This window comes from Saccostrea echinata, unplaced genomic scaffold, assembly GCF_033153115.1.
Source record: "Saccostrea echinata isolate AGI-Se365-2 ecotype Australia unplaced genomic scaffold, CSIRO_AGI_Sech_v1 ptg000015l, whole genome shotgun sequence".
Lineage (NCBI taxonomy): Eukaryota > Metazoa > Mollusca > Bivalvia > Ostreida > Ostreidae > Saccostrea > Saccostrea echinata.
The window spans coordinates 15717501-15744923 of NW_026889764.1; the positions used below are offsets into that span (position 1 = coordinate 15717501).

General features: G+C 32.8%; 1 long non-coding RNA gene and 1 pseudogene across 1 annotated transcript; both read right to left on the reverse strand.

Moving 5' to 3' along the window:
- Positions 1–4223: 4223 nt before the first annotated feature.
- On the reverse strand, positions 4224–4952 carry LOC133187920 (uncharacterized). The gene is made up of 3 exons (XR_009721277.1): positions 4886–4952; positions 4487–4550; positions 4224–4304 (listed from the first exon to the last, which is right to left on the reverse strand). It is a non-coding gene; the product is annotated as an uncharacterized LOC133187920 (long non-coding RNA).
- A 5051-nt stretch (positions 4953–10003) lies between these two features.
- On the reverse strand, positions 10004–26028 carry LOC133187596 (uncharacterized; annotated as a pseudogene).
- Between the last annotated feature and the right edge of the window lie 1395 nt (positions 26029–27423).

Sequence of the window (27423 nt, forward strand, 5' to 3'; positions counted from 1 at the left end):
GAAATCATTCGGCACTGCGAGTTTCAGCTAGTCTAATATTTTTGCAAATAAACCGTTTTCGGCTGAACTGATCGTCCTTAAATATGAATATGTTGTTTACAGCATTGATAAATTATTGCATTTAAAAGTAAGCACCATATTTCATTTGTTGAACTTTTTAAAAAAATTTGTTTTATTTTATTTTTTTAAAAATTATTTTTTATATCTAATAACAGTGTGTCGGTTATTATAGTACATGTATACTTGTCGTACCATAAGTAATAAAACGTATTCGGGAGTTTGACCATAACACATTTTATTATACTGTAAAATCTTATTTTTCTTTCTGATTTATTTTAAGCCCCTCTTAAAAATGCAGCGACTAATTATTTTAGAAGGGATACATGTATTTAGATCGTACCATGCAGCCAGTTTCTTTATATGTTTTCCCAAACTGGCGAGTCTAGTTGCATGGCGTCATGTTGTAAATTTTGATTTTCTGGTTGGAGGAAAAACTCATCTTAACATCTTTATAATTGATAATCATATTGTAAAATTTAATTTTACCTTCAATCGCTTGCCAAGTAAATCTAATATATACAGCATGATACTGTCAATTAAAGTCTCCATCTAAATCAGTAAATTAAAAACGCAGTATATTCTAAACTAGCTATCATTTACAGTATAAAGGTACACAACATTCTTTTATTTACTGGTTTAGATGGATTTCACAGATGGATCATGTATGGATATCACTATGAGCATTGAAGTCCAATATATAGACAAGAAATATATATACATGCACACTGAAACATACATTTTACTGTTCTCTCATTGCAGCGTTGGACTATACTGTACATTTGTAAGTTATATTGATTTAATCAAGGGCGTACAGAGGACACAATACTCTTTTAATTACTGGTTTAGATGGATAGCACAAATGGATCATGTATGGATATCACTATGAGCATTCAAGTCCAACATATAGACAAGAAATGCATATACATGTACACTGAAACATACATTTTGCTGTTTCTCTCATTGCAGTGTTGGACTATATAGTACAGTTGTAACTTTTAATTCTTAACCCTCCGGATTCACTGTATTCGAGACGCCTTTGTTATACTCTATACAATAGCACGCTGTTATTGTTATTTACTTTATTTTTTAATATATATATATAGCGGACTTACATGTATATATATATATATATATATATATATATATATATATATATATATATATATATATATATATATATATATATATATATATATATATATATATATATATATATATATGTAAGTCCGCTTGTTGAAAGATTTAAAAAAAAAAAATAGCTTTTTAAAAATATATGTGCATGTGACATCTGATTTCTCATTTCTTATTGGTTCCTCTTTATAACAATATTTTTGGTATGTGTTGATGCTGGTGTACAACGAACGTTACTTCAGCGTGGCGACCTTTTACAGAAATCGTCGTCATTTGTGGCATGCTCATAAGAGCCCAGAAAAGTTGTAGCATTATTTTAATGATCGTAGCCGTAGCTTGGCAGTCGCTGGTGAGATCGTCGCATTATTATAATACGGTATCATCATTGGATATCGTGCTTGTCCATTACAGTTTCCGTAATGTGACAAACTTGGTCCTTATAGTGACAAACCTAGAAAAAGACGCTTATTTTTCGAGTTTAATGCACCAGCATACCCTACGGCTGAAAGTTATATGTTATAAAAGAGGCATCCCTTTTCATGCATTTTTGCCCGGTCGTAGAGTTTTCTCGAGTCAAACTTTTTTTAATCGCGAATAAAAGTGAAAAGGGAGGAGGGTGGTAGTATGTTTTGTCTGACGATATTATTCTTCAAGTTAACATTTGAATTACATAAAAAAGTAAATATTTGTACGTGATAGGATACTTATAGCTATCTAAGTTATTATTGTCAAATTAATTATGAATTTATTCGCAGTACAGTTAAGGCAACATTTTCTATAAAAAGGCACCAAAAACGAGACACTTAAAGTTCAACCGTCTTATTTTTTAGCATGAAACTCTATCTGAAATATCTTAATGGCTTTATGAAGAGTTTGTCCATCGCTTTTCACATCGGTATTTTTTGTCATCATGTGACCCTCTAAAGTCACGTGAGCTCCGATTTTAGGTCAAAATATGAAATGTCAAATTTAACCAAAAAGTGCAAGGGCAAGGCAAACAATATTTGAATTGCACAAGGTTTCATTGTGTACCTTGGTATCTAGCCTATCGAAAAACTGATGCTCATTCAGTCAGATTTCTGAAATATTTAAGTTATTCATTGAAAACAAACACCAGTATTCAAAAATAGGGTATTTTTCATCATTTAATCGGAAATTTTAAATTGCCTAATGAATTACAAAGACATGAGCATCACTTTTTAAAAACTATACAGTAAAATAAAGAATTTAAAATAAAAACCTACCTCTTGGGTTGTCGGCTTGCCCTTGCACTTTTTGATTAAAAATTGAAATCTTAATACATTCATTCTAAATATAGTTTTCAAACGCATCATTGACCCAGCATGGGAGATAACTCTGTGATACTTAGTAGAGTGTGTATACCTCGCAAATTTTAAACAAATAATACCTACGGACTGCGCTGGGCTTTATTTCACTAAATCAAAACGGTATGCATAAAAAAATCTTTGACTTTACTTTGTTTTGTATATCTTCGTTCTTTTATACGCTGCACAAGACGTATTTGACACCTACCGCATTTCCTCCGTTCGCCTAAAATTTGCCGCAACATCCATCATGTAAATGACCTGGAAAATGCCCATGGTTAAAAATATTGAAAGATTCAGTCATTTGTAATAAAAAAAAAAAAATAGACAACCCCTATCAATGATAAAACATTTATTCTTCATCAGTAGACATACAGAAAAAATATCTCCAACAGAATTTAGTAGTTTTTTTAAATTTTTTTTAATGTGATTATTTTAGTTATCAAACCTTCAACTGTTTATGGATTCTAGACTACGTTAAAAGCTTTAAGAACAGAAGGAAGGGATTGGGGTGCTTACTCCTGTATTTAATAACCTGTTTTCCTTTCTACAGATCTACCCCCCCCCCCCACCAGTTTGCCTCTGGCTCCTTTGATACCATATACTAACTGGCATGTTAAAAATAAATTATTAAACAGTGTTTACATCAGGTTTTACTTATTTGGGTATTGTAGCACAAATCATATCGGCGTAGAGGGGGAAGGGGGGGGGGGCTTTAGTCTCATGTTTTTGAGTAATTATCAATCAATGCGCACACAAGATAATCATATTAAAAATTTTGTAATCAAGAAACAGATACTCTGTTAAATAACAGGTGAACACAATATACATGCTGAAATTTAGATTTTGTTGTACCTCAAAACACAGACAGGCGCATACCAGAATGGAAGTGAAATGTACGCAGAGAACGGCTGGGGTCCGCTTTGAGACCCCCAGTGGGTCCAGATGAGGGCCCAGGGGCGAAGTCCCTGGAAGCTCATGGTTTTTACCAAATATTTCATTCAAAATCATGCCATTTCGAGTTTCTTTAGAAAATACAAGACATAGTAATATTGTTTTTAACACAAAGTTAAATACTTCCGTGCAAATTTATTGTACATGTAGAGGCTGAATATTTTTTTAAAAAGATATATTGGTATCATCTTTCGGCAACAAATATAATTATAATTTCAATTTTTAACAAAAATAATATTTCAAATCATATTCTAGTGGATCACAGCATTCAACGGTTGATATTTTCTCAAAGATCTTAAAATAAATTATAAATGTGTTGTAGAAGAATTACAAATTAATGAATGTTTTATTTGGTTTTGGCAATGATTTAATAAAATATTACAATTTTTTTTTTAATTTTTTTTTTATAAAGACATGGTAATATAGAATTTGAATTTGAATCGAAACAGTATGAGATAAAATAATTTGAAACACAAATATTTGCTGGATGGTATTGATATTTTTTCTCTTCTCACAAATCTCTCCCTTCCCTCCCCCCCCCCCATTTTTTTTTAAATTTGTAAACGATGTGTACGCATCTGCGTATTTGCGTATAAGCAGCTACGCACCTGTCAGAATACATGCAAGTAAACTTAAGATACTCAAATCTTAACAGCCTTCAAACTTTCACACCATTGTACTGTTAAAAATTCAAAGTATTAGTTATCTAGAAAATTTATTTAATAAAAACAGCCTTTCAAATTCAAAGACAAGCTGTGAAGGGATATCTGAGCAGGTGCAAAATATTTCAAACAGTCCACAGTTCAAAAACAGTTCTTCTGGATGAAATCAATTCTGAAAACAAAATGAAATACCATTATGGAAGGTTCATTGGTGTTTTAAAAAAGTGATACTCAAAACAATGCATTGAGTAACATGGAGAGCATAATTGTACATGACTCTACTGTTTTTATTATCAAAACATTTCAATAAGCTTGCTAGGAATATGTATGGTTTAGAGCTTATATGGAGCATACCTTTTTATTTTATTGGTGGAAACACTTGCTGCCTGAATGAATTGTTCAAATTGTTTGGGAGTAGCTACAACACAATATATATGTAATGAGTGAAAAACATAATGATTACTATTGTAGAATGAAATGACATTGCATTGTACAAAACAAACCATGCTATACTATATTTTCTGAAATTCATAAAATAAATGGAAACAAACTTTTGATACAAAACTTTTCTGGAAAATTGAAACCTATATGACATTTGCAAAAGTAGAATTGGTAGCTATACTTAATTTAAGTAAAAAAAAAATCAATATACTAGAGATAACATTTAATTCTTTCACCTATACAACATTAAAAAAAAATATTTAACACTGGCATACTATAAAATTAATGTGAAATGCTTTAGTGTGATCATACCCAGTGGAGAAATTGATGCATCTACTTTGATAGTTCTAGCTGATGTAAATGCCAGTTTTAACCAGTTCTGTGACAGCTACAATGAGAAAAGAATTATACATATAAACAGTACATAAATACATGTATATACATATATAACTGACTTAATGTACATGTAGTCAGACAAATGAAAATTCAAACATTTTATCTTCATTAATGTAGAAATCATACAAATTTACAGCCTAGTGATACAGATAGTAAAATTTCTATGATGAATTTAAAATATAAAGCACTGGTAAAAACTGAAATCTTAAAATTCACATATTTTTGATTGCCAGAGGTATAAATTAAAATTTATAGGGTCTTATACTCTTGTATGTACAGTGCACATACATTGTACACTGTGCAGTTTGACTTCACAAATACACTTCAAGTGTGACTGCATCTAAATTATACTATTTGATATCATGACGTGCTGTGCTTATATTATGTTACATATTTGTACATGTATGCCAAAGGACAACATCATTGCATGTTTAAAAGTGTGCAACTTTCATAATGTGTGTGTTTCTGTGTGTGTGTGGGTGAGGGGGTACACACAAGGCACTGCATTGCAGTTTGTGACGGACTGTAACAATACATCTTATTGTACATGTTCAAGGTTATTTTACATCGATGTAAAGAATAGTATGTCAACATGTTAATGCCTATGCACATACACACCTTAGTGAACAGAAAGGGACCTAGGGAGGTAGTGCGGATCGTCTCAGTTTTCCATGATTTCCCGAAATAACGTCATCATCTTCTCATCAAAAAGATAAACAAGGCCCAGGTCTCTCATTTTATCCCTTTTCTCTTTAAAGATTGCCTGATTGTTGCATTTATCCACTGCATATCTCAGCTGCTGTCGCCACGTTTTTAGATGTAAACAACAGTCCGTGTCACCGAGTGCAAGCGCTTGGCTGAAGCCGAATGCAGCCAAACGACACAATAAGAAGAGAATTATTTCGAAGACGTGTTGTTACTATATAAGAGAAAATCACTAATGTTTATTTATTTAAACCTGAAAATACAGACATTCATTACAAATTCTCGCAATCATCATTAAATAGCTTTTTTGAGCTCTATTTCCTTATATGGATCTATCTAGGCGGAGCAACTGTCATGACGTCAAAGCTCATTATGACCTCATTACCATATTATCTTCATGTGTAGCCTTAACTGTACTGCGTTGGTTGTATTGTTTGTTTTTTAAAAGATTGCGTGTTTCAACAAAATACATTCCACGTAGTTACATAATATAACAAATTACGAACATTTACCTAAATATTTTAAAGATAATTATGCAAACGGTGTTTTACGATCAAATTAGACCTAAGGATATCTTCACACTAAGTTTTTTTATTCTCCTTGATCTGAAGTTTTATGTAACCGGAAACGAATTATAGAATCCAAGCGCCACCTATGATAATGGCACCGCGATTAATTACCGATCAAAATATTGTTAAAAATATTGAATTGTCTTCTTCTCTTGATCAAAAAGGGCTAAAAAGTTTCATTGTATTCACCTTAAAGTTTTAAAAAGACAAAATTCAAATCTAAATGTACGCTCGAAAGAAAACACTCAATTTCCGGAGAAAATATGCAAGTTTTGACAAACTTTTAAATTTTCTCCTTAAGACGTCAAACGAAGTCTGAATTTCAATAAATAAGCATGCAAATGTAATTATTCTGTTTTATTTTTCGATTAAAGAAGACGTAAAGGTCAAGCATGTTACTTTCATTTCATGTTTCTATTTGAACAGTGTCTTGCATGATCAAAGATTGCTTTTCTGCATCGTAAGCAATGCAAATGCAATGCTAAGTTGTATGAAATAGAAAGAGAAGAATGATATGAAGTGTTATTGACACATTCACAAAAAATGTAGGAAATATTTTAGTATATCATTGGAAGGACTATATATTATAAAGATCATGCATCACTTACTTTACTTCCTCTTGGAAAGTGGTGGGGAGGGGGGTGTACACATATACATTAACGGAATTGGGGTATCTGGCCATCAGTATATCCGGCACACTCGGGGTGGACATCCCTTATCCGCAATTCCTCTTGCTTTTTTTTTTTTGCTATTTAATATAGAGTCTTTAATACAAACTGCCTTATAATAAGCGCCTGTTATTTTACGTTTCCATCGCAATCGGAGTTTCCCAGTATTCATCTTTTATTCTGAATCCTCCTATACAACTGAATAAGATTAAATTAGATTTTCACATATTTAATTTTCATTTTAAATCGTTGTGTTGTGCACTTTTACTTTTACGTCTTGATCAGAAAGATATTTGGGATTTCTTATATCAAAACTTGGACTTTACCATTATTCTTGTCAAAGGGGGTATCCATTTTGTTAACGCAGGTCCTTCTTAAACACCGAATGAATATCGATGATAGTTTTAAAGAATCACCTTCGACCGAACGAAAAATCCTATTGGAGCGGGAGTATCATTTTGTGAGCTCAATCAAGTAATTCTATTCTGCTTTTCAAATGAAACAAATCCTTGTAAAGTGATGTAGTGGTGCTGTAAAAAATGCATATCGTCAAAAATATTAAAAAAAAGCTTTCTTTGTCCCGTTTCATAGAATTACTACTATATAACCGATACAAGTCCAAAATCTTTCTGCTCCTAAATCCTCACAACCGAGTGTATAACAGGCAGAATTGACGAGTTAACGCTAATTCGAAATCTCATCACATTATCATAACCTTTCGAAACATAGACATGAATCAGTATTTTTTTTTGTTTGTTTGCAAATTGTATGAGGAAGACGAAAAATATCAAGAGTTTTAGCACTCGGTTGGCTCTTGTCTTGTTACAACAGGTGTGATCCCTAAAAGAATCCCGCGCTCGCTCCGTGATCGGGAGGTCGTGAGTTCGAATCTCGGCCGCGACAGACCTAAGTCGATAAAAAATAGGTAGCAACTGTTCCTTCGCCATGCGCTCGGCACTTTGGATTGAAAGTTGCGGGTTTTTCGGATGAGACCTTAAAAACCGCGGCCCCGTGTCACGGCAGGCGTTGGCACGATAAAGATCCCTCACTGCTCAATGGCCCTGAGTGCCGAGTAAAGGTCAAAATTTGAAGCCCTTCACCGGTATATGGTGACGTCTCTATATGAGTGAAAAATTCTCGAATGGGACGTAAAACAATATACAATCAATCAATCAATCATAAAAGAATCCCTATGTCCAAAGGCCATATGCGCCGAGCATACACCTGTATACATGTATTTCTAAGTATAAGAACCCTTGATAAAACTGCTTTCATATTAATAAAGTTATTGAACGAATCTATAATTATAAACAAAACAAAAAACGTTAATTATTATGCTTTAACGTGTATGACGTTATATTAGATAATTAATATGCTTCAGGAACAGAAAATATCTTTTTAGAGCTCATTATATTCAAAATTTAATGTTTAAATAAAAGTATTACTTCAAAGCAACGAAACTCAAAATTTAGTCAAATTTCGTATTTGGGGGGGGGGGGGGTAAAGGTCAAAGGGGGGGCTATTGTCCTTTTTTGATTTCCTAATTACTGTTTATACATGAACCTGTCTTAATATTGCCTGATTGTACATTATGAACAAAAAACCTGTACATCAACACTGAATTAAATCTACTCCGAGACAATTAATTTTACGGACAGACAGACGGACATTATAGTTCACATTTTCCTTCTTTTTCTAAGAAATCGATGTTTTCACTGTAAAGATAAATTTTCCATACAAATTTATTGCAAAATCCGAGAAAATTTATGAATTCCTTAAGCGTTTTTTGATATGTTCATTATTATGGTCAGATTTCAATCATTGATCCTTAACCTCCTATTCTTTTAAATTTTGACCATAGAATTTTCTACGACCGGATGAAAATAATTGCCTAATAATATACCTTTCCAAAAAAGTACAAATTAGCCGTAGGGTAGGATGATGCATTAATTTCAAAATTTTGATGGTCTTGTCACTCCGCTATTAGTGGTCCTTAATGGAACCGTGTTGAAACCTTGATGAACCGTTATTTAATCTTCAAACAACCGTTTCGTTCGTTTTTCGCTCCAGAAAAATGGTATAAGCACAACGATTTCATACCGTCTATAATTTTGCGGTGAACTGTTACAATCGGTGCCTATTTACTTCCGTGACAGTCTTATCTAGGCTTTTAAGCTATTTCTCCTCTGAAGATGTTCGACAAAAAAACTGAATATATAGGTACTCATATGAGACAATGTACAAATCCAGGGTAAAAGAGGTCAGGATGCAGAATCATTTCAGTTTATTAAAGACTTTCATGGTTATCTGAACGACTCTAGTCTCTAGTGTTATCCTCATGAGATGTAAAATTGCATGATTATATTCATAAAAGAACTATCTGGTAAAGAATATCTCATGATAGCACATATCCTGGATGTTCCAGCACGTTCTTGTTACTTTGGAAAAAAAAAAGGGGGGGGTCTGATTCAACATAAATGATAAAATTCAAGTAGGTATTTTATAATTTCATATTATATACATCCAACATTGAAAATCATCTGTATAATTTTAAATTCTTTTTTATTTTATTTATTTATACATTTACTTTTTTGCTAAAAAATTGAACTTGACATAATGTACATTCACAACATTGAACAATGGGTACAAGGATCAACATATCAATTTCTCTGTGTAGTTACAAACATATTGGCTTTGTAAACTTTTTTGATATGTAATTTTAAGCAGTAAGTTAAAACATTGAAACATATAAAAAGTTGTAATATTTCTAGAGTTTTCTTTATCAAACACATAAATGTACTAATGACTTCAATTTTGTTTTGATAATTTACACTTTTCAATTTAACCGTAAGTCGATCATTAAAGATATAAAAAAAGAACATACATGAGTTTGTGAACCATGATGTTCCTCAGGACATCCAGTTACAATATCAAACTTGACTTATGGCATTCATGTATGACACTAAGACATTTTGAAGCTTACACTATGACATCCAAAATAGTGATATGCAAAACCATACAAATATTGAATTATTTTGTATGATCAATGATATTTTTAATATGGACAGAAAGACCAACAAACATACCAAACCTGTTTCATTTCTTATATTTTTTTCATAAGGTGTAACACTATAGTAAATATTTAATCTTTTTAATATGTCCTATGTACTCAGCCACAAACAAGTAGTCTTTTTTGTCCACGCATAACCCGTATGGATCCTTCAGGTCACAGTTCTCTATACAACGGAGGAACTGTCCATCCTGGTCTAGGATGTGGATACAGTGGTTACAATTGTCTGCTGTTAGGATCTGACTCTGACTATCAGTTGAGATGCCACGGGGTTCAAATGGTTTGTTCTTTATAGTAGAAGGATAACCGGTGTACCTAAAACGGAGTTTTCCAGCCTGATTTACTACCACTACAAAACCTGCTTTACAGTCAGCCACACAGATGTCCAGGTTTCTGTTCTCACTGATGTACTTAATGTAGCTATTTCCTGAATACAGAGGTTTACCGTCATCATCAAACTGGATTGTTTGTTTCTCTGTGGAGCCTGAGTAACGGACAACTTTGGATTGAGTTTTATCATCACTGTACATGGTAACCAGGAGATCACCAGAGGAAGTGACACAGAGTTTGTTAGGTTTCCAGTCCTGTAGTCTGATCACCTCCTCTGTCTGTCCTTTATGGACTTTATTCACAGTCTTTGTTTTTCTATCAGAGTGCACTAGATCCCCATCACTTGTCACTGCTATATCACCTGGCCATTCCCCTGATTTTGTTTTGATTGTTTTGATAAGTGAGCCTTGGATGTTAAAGCATTTCATATCACTGACTTCTGCACTGGTCCAGATTTCTTCTTCACTAATACAATTAACACTGCGAAGGTTTACATAACCTGTATTTATAGTAGTGATAAGTTCTGGTTCTTCCAGCAGTTTTCTCGTTGGTGTCTCTGGTTTCTTCAGTGTGTAGCCATTTTCTTCTGATTTGGTGGATAATGGTAATAAAGATCCAAACAACTTATAAAGATGTTCTGTATCTTTTGACTTAGGTTTAAATATTGGCAGTGATACCATAACTTTAGGAGGAAATTTGCTTAATTCTTTGATTTTAGAAATGTATTCCATAGTCATAGACACTTCATTTGATTCATCTATTCTATTTAGTTTAAGTAGTGTTTGTTCAATCAGATTTTGTATCTGTTTAATTTCATCTAAATGTTTTTTCAGAATGCTCACATGTTTGATTTTTATCTCTTCAATTTCTGTTTTCATTTTGTTTACAATGGTGTCAATTTCCTTGTGCCATTCTTCTCCATGTTTTGTAACTGCTGTTGAAAGCTTTTCATATTCTCCATCAAGGTTATCTATCTGAGCTTCTATTTCAGCTGCTATTTCTTCATAGGTTGGAGAAATTATTTTTTCTAATTCTTCAGTATCTTTTCCAATGATTTCTCTCTTTGAATTATAGATATCCAAAAGACTTGAAATGGTATGCCCCTTATGTGTATCAGATATAGTACACAAGGAACAAACTGAGGTGTTGCATTCTTTACACTGAAATTTACATCTTTTTGTTTGATGTGTTGTGCACTTAGAATAGATCAAGGTTGATTTTCTTTGTTGGAATGGAACAATTTTATGTTTGTCATATTCATCAGAAATGTGTTCTCCAATACAGGGTTTACAAAGGTTGACATGGCAAAAATCACAGTACATCTGTACTATAGCGTCTTCACAAAGGTCACATCGGACGACATCTTGGGCACTGTTGCTAAGATCCATGTCCAAATCTAAAATTTGAATGACATATCATTAGGTATTTATGAAGAACCTAATTCATAAATAATCGGTGAAAACGAAAGTACATAAAACATCTACTTAGTAGGCCTATTTATATCCATTCTATGTCTCACAAACCGAAATGTCCTGGTGTATATGGTTTATTAAATCTGTAACATCACATATTTTATTGCTGATATACGATTTTTCGTTTAAAAGTTTATTATCGACTTCTTAAGGAATGTAAGAGAACCCCCCCCCCCTTTCCATATCTAATCAAGTAACCTGTCTAATTTTTTTTCATATACCTGTTATCCATTGTAAAAATTATTAGTTAAATTAGTTAGATTATTTCATATATGTAACAGACCTTATAACGAGCAATTTCAGTCTCTATATACATGTATCAAAATAAGAGAAAACGAGAAATGGCGGACCTTGTTATCTACCTTGTTATCTACGGAAGCGTATTAGTGCCACGTTTTTTTTTTAAGTTGGTAATTCCAACTTTAAAGTTGGTAATTCTAACTTTAAAATTAGTAATTCCAACTTTAAGGTTGGCTTTTTCAACTTAAAAGTTTGTAATTCCAACTTTAATCTAGGCTTTTCCAACTTTAAAGTTGGCTTTTCCAACTTTGAATTTAAGCTTTTCTAGCCCTTTTCTTGAGCTTTTTTTCCCTTTATTTTAAATTATTACAAACTTTTTTTAATGCAAAATTATACACTTAAATAGACTGGTGGGCACTTAATCTGTGTCAATTATTTTTAAACTTGACCTTCCCTATGACCTTACATATAACCTCCAACTTTGAAAACCCTTATAATTTTCGGGGTCCATCTTATATAATTATACAGAGAATAATTTTATACAACTCCATACATGACAGTATTTCAACCAAACCTATTTAAGAGATCAGATATATACTTTGTTTTGTATGAGAGAATAAGCTTAAACAAATATTTGTGTTTAATATAGGGGATGAATCAACACTATATTACATACCACAAATACAACTGAACTAAATGTATCGATTATGTATGTGAAAACACAACGAAATAATTCCTTCTTTCATCATAATTTCATAATTAAATTGTTTCTTTCCATTGTAATTACATGTTCAGGCGCGGATCTAGAATTTTTTCTCAAAAGGGGGGGGGGGGGGGGGGGTGAAGAGGTAATAAGAGTTGTTATACCGTACGTGTACATAGTTAAACGACAACTTGGTAGAAATACTCAGGCCCGTAGCAACGGTTTCAAAAGGGGGGGGGGGGGGGGGCAAACTTGCCAAAACATTTGACAAGCAAAAAAAAAAAAAAACTTACTAACAGTCCAAATCTTAAAATATGCCAGTTCCCGACCTAACAGCGGCAAAAAAAAAATGGGGGGAGGGGGGGGGGAAACAACCAGCATCTCATGGAAAATTTACCATAGCAAAAAACTATACTCAGAAAAAGTGACCAACCCCCCAACCAACCCCCAATTCTACGGGTTTGATACTATCAATTAATAACAACTCTTGTTATGATAAAGAAATCGATAAGATATTTGTAAAATTAAATAAAAGTAAAATACTAAATTTCAAAATTAATAAATCAGGCCACCAAGCTTTAGTGATTTGAAAATTTGCCCTTTAAAAGCCCAGTATTTTATCTAGATCGACCCGTTTAAGAAAGAGTGTGTGAGAAAAGTTTAAAAGTATCTTATTGTAAGAAATATCTACCTCGCTACCACATCCTATTTTGTGATTATTTGAATTGAGTAGTTCTTCAAAGGGAGAAAAAAGCCAAAAATAAAAACAAACAATATACAAGAAACACTGCTTTTGCAAGCCGAAACATAAGTATGTCCCCTCGACCCCAGCGGTATTATATTGGATTTGAAAACAGTAAATACTCTTCTAACGTTGTGCAAAATTTCAAATTTTTAGAAATAAATGAAACATTTTTCGTTCCACGGCAACTGCAGGTATTTTTGATATTTAAACTCGATAAACTTTAAGAGTGAGACAATTACATATTAATACATGTACATGTATTATAATTATAATCAGATGTCAATCTCCATCTCGTTTAACGTAAATAATCCATTGTATTGAATTGATCATGCATAATATCTCGTTTATGATGTTGACTTAAAACCGGTAAAGCATCACTTCACGAAAAAATATGTGGTAAAACTATATGAAAGCAAAACCGTGTTTGGAAAAATAAAACAACGTATATTCGTGACTCTCCTCTCTCTCTTTCTTTAGCAAATCCAAAGGGGGGGGGGTAACAACCCCTGTAATCCCCCCTCTAGATCCGCCACTGAGCTACAAAGTACATGTATCTGAATATAACGCATAAAGCCATACAAAGATAGAAAAACCAAGATCAAAAAATTGGAAAAGCCAACTTTAAAGTTCGAAAAGCCAAGAAAAAAGTTGGAATAGCCAACTTTAAAGTTGGAATTACCAACTTTAAAGTTGGAAACGCTAGGATTAAAGTTGGAAAAGCTAGGATTAAAGTTGGAAATACCAACTTTAAAGTTGGAAAAGCCAACTTTAATGTTGAAATTACCAACTTTAAAGTCGGAAAAGCTAGGATTAAAGTTGGAATTACCAACTTTAAAGTTGGAAAAGCCAAGATTAAAGTTGGAATAACCAACTTTAAAGTTGGAATTTCCAACTTTAAAGTTGGAATTACCAACTTTAAAGTTGGAAAAGCTAGGATTAATGTTGGAATTACCAACTTTAAAGTTAGAAAAGCCAACTTTAAAGTTGGAATTACCAACCTTTGAGTTGGAAAAACCAAGATTAAAGTTGGAATTACCAACTTTAAAGTTGGAAAAACCAAGATTAAAGTTCGAATTTTCACGGAGTAAGGAGTTGATCCTTAGTCGCGGGTTCGAATCCCACTGTGGGACGTTGAGACCGGTCCTTCGGATGAGACCGTAAAATCCGAGTTCCCGTGTCGCAGTAGGTACTGGCAGGAAAAAGATCCCTTACTGCTCAATGGCCGTAAGTGCCGAGTATAGGACAAAATTTGCATCTCTCCAGCGGCAAGTGGTGGCGTCTCCATATGAGTGAAAAATTCTCGAGAGGGACGTTATACAACATTCAAAACAAACAATCAAACCAACTTTAAACAATATTTCGTGGCACTAATATGCTTCCGTATTTATCCTGATTGGTAGGTTAAAATACAGGGTGTCTTTGAAAGTTATCTTTCTTATGTTGTTCCTCTTATTTCAAATGCTTTTTTTTCAATAAAAATTTATAATTTATTTTGAATTCTAAAATTTAAAAATATTTAGTTCAAAAATCAAAATTTAAATTTCATTTAAACAGTTTTAATATCCTACATTTTATGTTTTTCAAATCAATAAGATATCTATTGAAGGTAAAATTTTTGCTTAATGCAATATGAGCTGCAAATTTGATGTCAGAATTTTTTGTCGCAAAATTGTAATTAACTGTTTCAATGACAGAAAAAAAGAATGTTTATAAACTCCTGTTGCTCATATTTGCGATAGAAAACTGTTTATAAGCTTAAATTGAAGCAACATTACATTAGTGTCGTCCTTTGCAATTTTCTTATAGAACTGTTTATTTGATTGAGCAATTTCAGCTGAAGAATGACCAGGTTGATATTTTTGGAGCAGGTTAAAGTTTTGGAGCAGGTCTCATTTCCAAGTAACTAAAAGCCCTATATTGACCAAACTTGCATGGATAAAACATCTTATAATGCACACAAGTGGACTTGCATCGGATGCTGGATCTGACCTACATTTTCTGGATGAGTGACTAGGTTAAAGTTTTTGGAGCAGGTCTTATTTCCAAGTAACTATATATAAGCCCTATATTGACCAAACTTGCATGGATGATACATCTAAGGATGCACACTATTAACCTTGCTTCAGATGCTGGATATGACTTACATTTTCTGGACGTGTGACTAGTTTAAAGTTTTTTTTTAGGTAAGTCCATTCCCAAGTAACTGCAAGCCCTATCAGACCAAAATTGCATTAATGTTACATTTAGGGATGCACGCTACTAGATTATTAGTTTAGGACTTTGCCTTACTTAAAGACAACATTCGTTGAGGTGAGCTCTGTAATCTCTGATATCCTATGTTTATACTGTAAAATCTTATTTTTCTTTCTGAGATATTTTAACGACGAATTATTTTAGAAAGGATATTTAGATCGCCTTTGCTGATGGTTACCATGCAGTCAGCTTCTTTATATGTTTTTCCAAACTGGTGATCTAGTTGTGTGGCTTCATGTGGATTTTTTTGGTTGAAGGAAAATTTTTTTAACACCTTGATAACTAATAATCATATTGTAGAATTTGCTTTTACCTTCAACCGCTTGTCAAGTAAATTAAAAATTTACAGCATGATACTGTCAATAAAAGCCTCCATCTAAATCAGTAAATTAAAAGAACAGTATTCTAAACTAGCTGTAATATCATTTACAGTATAAAGGTACAAAATATTCTTTTAATTACTGGTTTAGATGGATAGTACATATGGATCATTTATGGATATGACTATGAGCATTCAAGTCCAACATATAGACAAGAAATACATATACATGCACACTGAAACGTACATATTGCTGTTCTCTCATTGCAGTGTTAGACTATATAAACTTTATTATACTTTCATGTTAAATACTAAAATCTGATTGGTTTACACAGTTAACAATCCGTAATGTTACCCTCAGCATTAGCAACACACTTGACAACTGGTAACACAACGAAAATGTTACATGCGTGCAAATTATGCGCGTACGGTTCACCCTAGAGTTCTCTATACATCTGTTGTGCGTTTGAAAGAAGCAGAATAAACTTGACGTTAATAAAAGCTTGCATCCGATATAGTTTACTTGAAAATGACAGACGAAAAATGCTTGCGAGTGCAGAAATAACGAAACATTAGATGATAAGGGACTCTTGATTAACAATAAAGAGGTCGGTAAATCTTTTTTGAAGCTTTCTTTTTGAGAAAGGAAAAATAGAAGCGGGGAGTTTGAAAGCTTTCTAAACGTGAATGTAAAGACGATCGACGAATTTTTTGCTGACATCATAAATCAATAAGACATTCAGTATAATGAAATAAATGGTGCCCGTTTTGGAGGGTAACAGTTGAAGTTGACACCTCTCGGAAAACCATTGTTAACCTCCGCTGACGCGTCGGTCGACAATGGTTTTCCTTGGGGTGTCCCGCAAATGCTGACCTTCTGGATGACCTTCAGCTGCCAAGTTTTACCTACAGTATAGAAGAGGATGATGACTGGTCGACAGTCTGTCGTGATGTGTGGGCTTTTGTTCAGAGAATTACCGATGGATTTCCACTATCTCAGTGTGTAGATCTCACATCTAAGTAAGTCTATTACTTTAAAGGTCATGACCAGAAATATTGGGTACATTCAACATTTATCATTTGATAAATGATTTTAAAGATTTCAATGGGCTTGTAAAGAAAGGTCTCGTAGACCCTTTATTTCATTTCTTTCAATGCCATCAATTTATTGCTATGCACGGCATCGGTATATTATTATTTTGCAAGTCTCCTTACATACCTGCAATATGAGAATGAAAATAATATAGTAATTGAATGCCTGCTGAAATCATGACATAATTCACTTCTAAATTACTTATTTTGTTTCCCCAGAATTAGAGTACTGCCGCGACAGACACATGAAATATATGGAGATAACGAACAGTATTCAAGCTCAAAAGTCCATTAAACATTACAAAATAGGTGCAGAGCAAACAGGGACCTCCAAAACATCAGAGGTGGGATCAGGTGCCATGGAGGAGTGAGCATCCCCTGCCGACCGGTCACACCCGCCGTGTGCTCCTTGTCATGATCGGGAAATAACGGAAAAATCTAGACTTTGAGGATACATGTGACCTTTGTACAGGGGTTAGTCCGTGTAACCCGACCTACATCAACATGCCCTGGACTGATGTCATTATGGCCTGTGTTGAATTCAAGATCACTGTAGCTGACTTTACAGACCTAAATTCAGAGGTTTTATTTGTTTTATTTTGATTCTTAACTTTTTCAAGTAACCACACTTAAATTATTTAGATGTTTATACAGTTTTGAATTTCAATATTTTGTCATGAAGCTGGAAATTAGTCATCTTATTTTTTTTTTTTTTTTTTTTTTTTTTTTACAAAGTTCTGTTTTTGAAATGCTGTGATTGATTTCTTTTAAAATGTTTTACAGAGTGGCTTTGAGAAGATACTGTTGGCATACAGCAAGGATGCTCTCTTAGACTTGACCCTCCTGTTGAGTGGCGGTATCTTGAAAATGAACGAGACAGAGAAGGTTGGTTTATAAATTGTGATGTTGATACAATAAATGAAGCTCATTGTATTGTGCTTGTGTTATTACCAGCAGTGTATGTGTACTTCTTACAATTGAAAACTTATTTTCTTATTTAAAGAAACTAACAAAACTTATATATATATATATATATATATATATATATATATATATATATATATATATATATATATATATATATATATATATATATATATATATATATATATATATATATATATATATATATATATATATATATATATTAGGGATGGCAATCGAATACAGAATTGCTAATCGGTTAACCACAATACTATCCGACAGATTAACCGGTTAATCGTATCAAACTATAGTACACATTTTCTTGACTTTTTTCAAGTAGCTCTATTCCTACGCACAACAAGACTTTGAAAAAAAAAACCAAAAGATGTTAGAAATAAAAAAATCTATTTTTCTTTGTTCTTGATCAGAAAACTACATGCATATATTTCTTTATTTCAATAGACAAGAAAAAATTCAGAAAACCATGAAACATGCATGAGAAATCATGGATAATTTTCCAAGCGGATGTCATACACAGGCACGTAGCAAAAGGGGGGGGGGGCAGGAGGGGCCTGTCCCCCCACTTTTTTCCAAAGACTTTTTTTACTATTTGAAATGTTAACTGAAAGACCGGTTGCCCCCCCCCCCCTTTTTTTGTTGTAGTATAGTCAAATAAGGGTTTTGTAGTAGTGTATGGATAAAATTTGGAAAGTTTCAACCTGCAATTCCATTAGATCTGACGTAATGCAATTATTCATAAAGAATAATATAACAGCTGTTACAAAATTCGCAAGCTCTCTCTGTTTTTATGAGGCACGCTTTAATTGTTTACCAGTCAAAGGGCACTGACAAGACACGTAGAAATGGCTTCAACTAACGGGTACATGTGCTATCGTTATGAAAAGAAAGAACATATGCTAGCGTTTAATATCCTGCATTTAGATAAAATGTGCAGTAAATATTATATTAATTTTGAAATCAAATACATTGGATAAATGTAGATGATATAAAAGACAAATAATGAAAATTACACGAAAAATTAATTTGAATTTCAACGAATATTCGACTATCGTTCGAGTAAAGCATCGGACTATTCGACTAAGCCGTCCGAAAAAGTATCTTTCAATAAAATCATGTAAATGCAATACTAGTGTACATCCTCTGCTTATATATACATGTTGAGGACCACCAATGTAACTGTATTTTCACTCTATGGGAACTATTACTTATTCTGAAACTTGTTTGTATAAAAGGATCTTCCTATGTATCAGAATAGAATATGGTGGTATATGTATGTTTGGAGAGACATTGATACCTGTGACCCTGATCCAGGGTCATCTCGGCATTCTAGTTCACATACAGAAAAAAAATGTGTTCTGATCATGACTTTTAATATAGATGTTTAAAAATTTATTTTAGGCAGAAAAATTGCTTCTAAATGGGAGTGTCAGTAATCTAATAAAAGTCATTCAGGCAAGTATTTGGTCATTTTCAAAATGAATTCCATTAAAATAAGTTTAGGTGATATTTTTGTAAGTTGAATGTTTTTTTTCTTTAAAATACTATGTTACAATTGTCAGCTCATTTCCTGATCTAAACTGAATTTAACCAGAGTATGTTTTAATGAAACTGAACAGGATTAAGGCCCTTTGAGTGAATTTGTTTTTAAAAGATTAGAAATTTATTGAGGGTATCAATTGTGAACTACATGTAGCTAATATAACACTAGTGTGTCATTCAAATTCAAAAACTCAATTTGAATTTATGATTGTTTTTTAGACTCCCTAGTTACTGATAAGTATTGTTTTAATGATGGAAGGCATCAATACATGTACATGTAAAATATGTATTAAAGTACTGTTAACATATTTTCTTCCTTAGGTCAAAATTCCACGGAATCTCAATTTCTGTTTAATCCACAGGTAGAAAACTACACGATTTCTTGTACTGTCATAACGTTTAAGTACGCTGTGACAAAGGACTATATTCGGTAATGAGCAATATTTGCCCCCAAAATCAAACTTTGACGGAGAAATATATAATTATGTTCTAAAACAGGGGAATATCTGCAGACTTCAAAGCACTGAATATTTTCATAAGCCATGACGCCATATGTTAGATATGACGTCAGAAAGATGACGTAAATTCAAAATTTTCATGATTTATATAGAAAAAAGTGTATATTACGTCGATATTTTGAGTAAAAGTCACCGAGCGCAAGTCTGCTCCAACTCAATATTTTGATATAATGTGTAGAATGATAATACCAATGAAATATGTAAATATTGTTCTTGAGCAGGCCTGCGCTCTATAAATTTTATAGTAAAAATTGAACAAATTTTGTCCATTTTTTCCTTTTTCTGAAAAATAACACAAAATCCGAGTAGATTGTGACGTCATAGAAACAAAAGTTGCCAATAATCTACTTCGAAACTATAATATTTTTTGTTAATTTAGATTTCTCACACAATATATACAACTCAGCATATTTCAAGAAATTTTCAAAATATGACTTTTGTGGGGGCAAAAATGTGTATATACCGCATATAGTTCTTTCAGCAGAAATTTTGTAACTGCATACACAACGTAAATTAATTCCACGTGAAATAAGTATATCTACAGTACTCAATATAAAATGTTTAATTTGCAATTCCTCAGAAAAGATTTCAAGGAAATAATATACTTGATTTATTAATGCAATTCAATTAACCAAAATTATCTCTCCCTCCCCTCGCCATAGGACAAAAGACTGGGAAATATGTGCTCAAATAGCATATTCACCCATTTTACCTTTATCTCAACTTTAAAAAAAAATGACTAGAAACAGAAAATTAAGAAGGTTAAATGAAACACAAGTAAGAAAATGGCTTATTCAGATAAATACAAGCAAAATGAAGAAAGCCGGAAGTAACAAATTATTGAAATGTGTACCATGCTCACTTTATTACAGGCCCCCAGAAGGGGTCCCATTTTAAAAAAAAAATAATTTAAATGAATTTTCCTTCCCGAGGAGCTGTTTTTTTTTTTTTAAATATATATACTGCATATCAGTTTCTTCTCACCACAAAAATAACACGATTTAAAGTTCTTGAAAATTGTTTGTAAATAAAATCACACTTTTTATGATGGTGTAGTTGAGAAAAGATTTCATCTCGTTGTAGAGATCGGGTATTATTTAACATCTGTCCTTCTATACATTTAACATGCAGTATATGCAGTGAATTTCAAATATTCAATATAATAACTAGCAGAAGCTTTATCTTCATTTAAAAAAAAGGTTTATGTTTATATTTACACAATAATTGTGGCATTGGAAAGTCAAGAATGAATGGGACAATATTGCATAACTAAATGATGTAATATATTAAGTACATGCACTTGTTAACCTTAAGTCCATGTTTGCATTAAATATTTTCATTGATCCAGGATTAGAAGCAATTAACAAAATGTAAATCTTTTGTTCAGATTTTTTAAAGGAAAAAGCATTACAGATTCTTATTAAAGCACATAGCATAAGCAAGGAAGCACAGGTAACATGCAATTAGTCCGAAATATCTTACGTTTTCCAGGCTTTTTCACGATTTTTTTATATGTTACGTGCAAGGAAAACGTCAGAACCGGCGCCATTACAAAAACTGGAATTTCGCCGTTTCCAACCGGAGTTGATTTTCGATACTTGTGAACCAAATCAAATGCCGAACTCACAAGCACAATGCTTTTAATACTTACCAGTATCGATGAAAAGAAAACATCACTCCATATTTCGATACAGGATTTGCAAGATTTTAAAATGCACGAAATGAAAACAAAACCTGTCAGTCTGATAAAATGTTTTCATCGGATTATATATTTTATAAACAATCCATAAAAACGATGTTCGTGAGTACTAAAAGTATTGTTCTATTGATAAGTTGTAAGTTTGACATTGACTTCGGTTCGCAAGTATCGAAAATCAACCCAGGAATGCCGCCTCTGGGTGGAGGCAGCGAATTCCCAGTTTTTGTAATGGCCCCGCGGTTCTGACGTTTTCCTGGCACGTAAAATATCAAAATCATGAAAAAAGGCTGGAAAACGTCAAATATTTAGGACTAACATTCAGTGTGATTCGAACAGTGTTTTTCCATGCATGTGGCACTCTCTTGTGTGGATGCCAGTGATGTATAATGCGTTGTGTTGGACATTGATTAAAAACACAATTTAATCAATAATTATTCCTAATGTTACAAGTAAGAAGGCATAATTTTGAAAATTTATATGTACATTCTGATTTTGATTTACGCGCTTTTTCATGCTATTTTTAGCTACCTTTAGAGGATTTAGTGAGGATCCTGAGTTTTGATGACAAAAGTAAGGGGGTAAATTCCATAAGTTCTTTGGGTGGACCACAATGGACAACTGTGTGACACTGGACAAGTCAGCATTTATTGAACCTGACAAAAACTGGTGCCCACGACGATCAACTATCATAGAAAGAAATTCAGTACATCTGTGGTTGAGTTTGTCACCTTCAAATCCTAGTATCTTGTTTTACTTACTTTTTTAAGACTCTGATAGAGTGCAGTTCATAGCCTTTCTTGAGGAGCAGCACTTTGCTCAGTTATCATGAGCATTTCATCAGAAATCAAAGGGTGCTGGTTCAAATCACACTGTTGGCACTTGATGTTATGTCTTGTGTTCTTAGACATTGCACTTAATCTTCATTGTATCAGTCCACCCACCTGAAAATAGATACCGAGTTACCAACCAGGGGGAATCAATCACTCTCCTCTGCTTAGCACTACATAAACCTCGATTCTAATGACTTGGCAAAGTTTTAACTTAAAGTGTATCACATGGATGTTTATTTTCGGGGGGGGGGGGGGGGTGGAGCGCGGAGGAAGGGGATATTTTTACCCTATAAGGAAGCTCTACTTTCTGTTTTTGTTAAGTATATGTATAGGCAATCTATGGAAGACCATTACCAGCAGATCATTATTTAAGACTCATGTGTGAATTCATTCAGCAAATGTAAAATGCAAAATGATCTTGCGTAACATCTGCTCTGAAAAATCATCAGTCTTAAATATCTGATGGATATTTCATGGTTTTCTTATTTTTTTCTATTGAAATTGAAATATAGCATATAAAGTGTAGTGATCAAGCATATACAAAATATTACTAAGCTTTTTTTTTTGAAAATTTTCTTGCGGAACATATGAATAGAGTTTACTTGAAAAAAGAGGTCAGAAAAATGTGCATTTGATACGATTAACCGGTTAATCGGTCGGAACGTCTTGCGATTAACCGATTAGCAATTTTATATTCGATTGCCATCCCTACTTTTTTTTATTGGGCAGATCATTATTTAAGACCCATGTGTGAATTCATTCAGCAAAAGCAATTGTAAATGTATATTGAACAAACAATTTAAGCTTTTAAATGTTTGAATGTAAGAAGGTTCAAAGTAGTATTTGCAAAGTGGATAATGTTGAATATACATGTAGGTAGATTCACACTTACAATTATTGTCGAAAAATTAAATGAAATATACTTCAAGTAAATATTTTGCAGTATATTTCATTTAATTTTTTTTTTACAATAATTGCGAAAAAATATAAAATGCTATTATATGACCAAACATCTTTCTCTACAGATCAAATGGTGACACCCGATACTACAACTTCACCCAATTTCACTTGCATAAAAGATAAATGCCATGGTGTACTTCAGTGTCACTGATGTAGAGCACAATCTCTTGAAGATGAGAGCATAGTTGTTTGTGTGTGTGTGTTGGGGGGGGGGGGGTTCTAAAGTTTCCATGAGTTCAGGAAGGTTGGTAACCTGCTGCAATTAATTTTGCCATACAGTTTGAAGTTCATAACATTTTGATTGTTGATGTGCTATGAATTCAGTTACATTTTGATATATTTTTCAGGAGTTGAAAGAAACTGCCAAGTTTCTGTTATGGGAGGTCGATGACCAGATATATCTTGAGACTGGACAATACATGAATTAAAGGGAAGCTCTTTGTATGATTTTATCACAGGAAAAGTTTGTGGTTGAATTTGTATCATAAGTTGATCTTTCTGTTGTGTCATAGTTTTTTTTGAGCAGAAAAACGTTAGTAAACCACAATGTTCATGGTATCATATTTTGACTTGTACTTTCCTAACTGACTCTAAGATAGGTAGATCGGAGCTTACACTTTGACAAATTATCGAAATACATATAATGGTTTTATTTTCTTGCATTATTTAAAGATTAGGGACAATCCGACCAACAAACATGCCAAAAGAGTTTTTTTCTGTCATTATTATGAGGTGTAACATTAAAGTAAATATTTAATCTTTTTAACATTTCCTCTGTACTCAGCCACAAACAAGTTCTCCTTTTTGTCCAAACATAACTCATATAGATTATCTAGGTCACAATTATCTATATAACGGAGGAACTGTCCATCCTGGTCTAGGATGTGGATACAGTTGTTATTACAGTCTGCTGTCAGGATCTGACTCTGACTGTCTGTTGTGATGCCACGGGGTTTAAATGGCTTGTTCTTTGTAGTAGAAGGATGACCAGTGTATCTTAATCGGAGTTTTCCAGCTTGGTTAATCCCTACTACAACACCTGCTTTAAAGTCGGCCACACAGATATCAGGGTTTCTGTTCTCGCTGATAAATTTTATATATTCATTTCCTGAATACAGAGATTTATCCTCATCATCAAACTGGATTGTTTGTTTCTCTTTGGAGCCTGAGTAACGGACAACTTTGGATTGTGTTTTATCATCATTAAACATGGTAACCAGGAGATCACCAGAGGAGGTGACACAGAGATTGACAGGTTTCCAGCCCTGTAGTCTGATCACCTCCTCTGTCTGTCCATTCTTTACTTTATTCACAGTCCTTGTTTTCCAGTCAGAGTACACTAGATCCCCATCACTACTCACTGCTATATCACCTGGCCATTCCCCTGATTTTGTTTTGATTGTTTTGATAAGTGAGCCTTGGATGTTAAAGCATTTCATATCACTGACTTCTGCACTGGTCCAGATTTCTTCTTTACTGATACAAGTAACACTGTAAAGGTTTTGATACCCAGAATTTATAGTAGTGAGAAGTTCTGTTTCTTCCATCAGTTTTCTGGTTGGTGTCTCTGGTTTCTTCAGTATGTAGCCATTTTCTTCTGATTTGGTGGATAATGGTGTTAAAGATCCAAACAACTTATAAAAATGTTCTGTATCTTTTGACTTAGGATTGAATATTGGCAGTGACACTTTAACTTTAGGAGGAAGTTTGCTTAATTCTTTGATTTTAGAAATGTATTCCATAGACATAGACACTTCATTTGATTCATCTATTCTATTTAGTTTAAGTAGTGTTTGTTCAATCTGATTTTGTATCTGTTTAATTTCATCTAAATGTTTTTCAGAATGCTCACATGTTTGATTTTTATCTCTTCAATTTCTGTTTTTATTTTGTTTACAGTGTTGTCAATTTCTTTGTGCCATTCTTCCCCATGTTTTGTAACTGCCGTTGTAAGTTTTTCATATTCTCCATCCAGGTTAGCAATCTGAGCTTCTATTTCAATTGCTATTTCTTCATAAGCTGGAGAAATTATGTTTTCTAATTCTTCAGTATCTTTTCCAATGACTTCTCTCTTTGAATTATAGATATCCAAAAGAGTTGAAATGGTATGCCCCTTATGTGTATCAGATATAGTACACAAAGAACAAACAGAGGTGTTGCATTCTTTACACTGAAATTTACATCTTTTTGTTTCATGTATTGTGCACTGTGGATAAATCAAGGTTGATTTTCTTTGTTGGAATGGGACAACTTTATGTTTGTCATAGTCATCAGAAATATGTTTTCCTATACAAGAAAAACACAGATTGACATGACAGAAATCACAGTACATCTGCACTATAGCGTCCTCACAAAGGTCACATCGGATGACATCTTGGGCACTGTTGCTGGGATCCATGTCAAAATCTAAAATTTGAATGCTATATCATTATGTATTTATGAAGAATAATCGGTGAAAACGAAAGTACATAAAACATCTACTCAGTAGGCCTATTTATATCCAATCTTCTCACAAACCGAAATGTCTTGGTGTACATGGTTTATTAAATTTGTAACATCACATATTTTATTGCTGATATACCAATTTTTTGTTTAAAAGTTTAATTTCGATCTAGGAATGTTAGCGAACACACTCCCCACCAACCTGCATATAATCAAATTACCTGTCTAAATTATTTCATATGCCTGTTATGCATTGTAAATATTATTAGTTTAATTAAGTTATTCCAAATATGTAACAGTACCTTATAACGGGAAATTTCAGTTTCTATTTACAGGTATCAAAATAGGAATCCATAAATTAAGAAATGGCGGACCTTGTTATCACCTGATTGGAAGGTTAACATACAGGGTGTCATTGAAAGTTATCTTTCTTGTGTTGAAGTTAATTGTCCCTCTAATATTTCAAATAAATTTTTTTCAATAAGATTCAGATTTATTTGGAAATTTAAAATATTTTAATTCAAAAACCAAGATTTCAAATTCATTTTATCCTAAATTTTATGTATTCTAATGTTTTGAATCAGTAATCTATGTATTGAAGGAAAAACGTTTGCTTAACAATCTAAAATTCAGTATCGATCATGATCGTCTAAAGTTGAAATATATGTCTCTAAATTTTAACTTTTAGAACGCTGCAAGCTTTTATAGTAATTTAGAATTTTGATCCAAACACTTAAGTTAACCAAAACACTTTAACTTTACATTTTGCTATTTTAGTTATCTTCAAGAGAATTTCCAAATGAACCGATTTCATTTTTTAAAATGTTTTTACTATCGATATCAATTCAAACTTTAAAAAATCCATTACTTGTACTGGTTGAAATGTTCTCTACATGTTGTGATTATGTGTCGAAAAGTTGGGGACCCAAAAAGGATGAAATTGAATTTAAAACAAAATTTTTATTTAAAATTAAATCTTTTAAGTATTTTTATTTTATATACTAATGAAATTAAGGAAGGGTGGTGACAATAATGCAAATCTTTTAGTTAGATGTTTAAATTTAAATTGCAGTTAATTCTTTTAAAAAAGTGAAATCATTCGGCACTGCGAGTTTCAGCTAGTCTAATATTTTTAAGGAATCACTGTCTAGTTAGCCCGTTATGCAAATTATCCCACGTTTCCAACTATCGTTGATGCCCTGGCATACTCTACTAACTAGACAGTGATTCCTTATATTTCCATTTCATTTTGAAATAAAATTGTAAATTTAGATTTTAAAAATGTAGACTAATAGATTTAAATTACACGAGGCCTCACATGTCAATTTTAATAGACCCCGCCCACTGACGTCAAA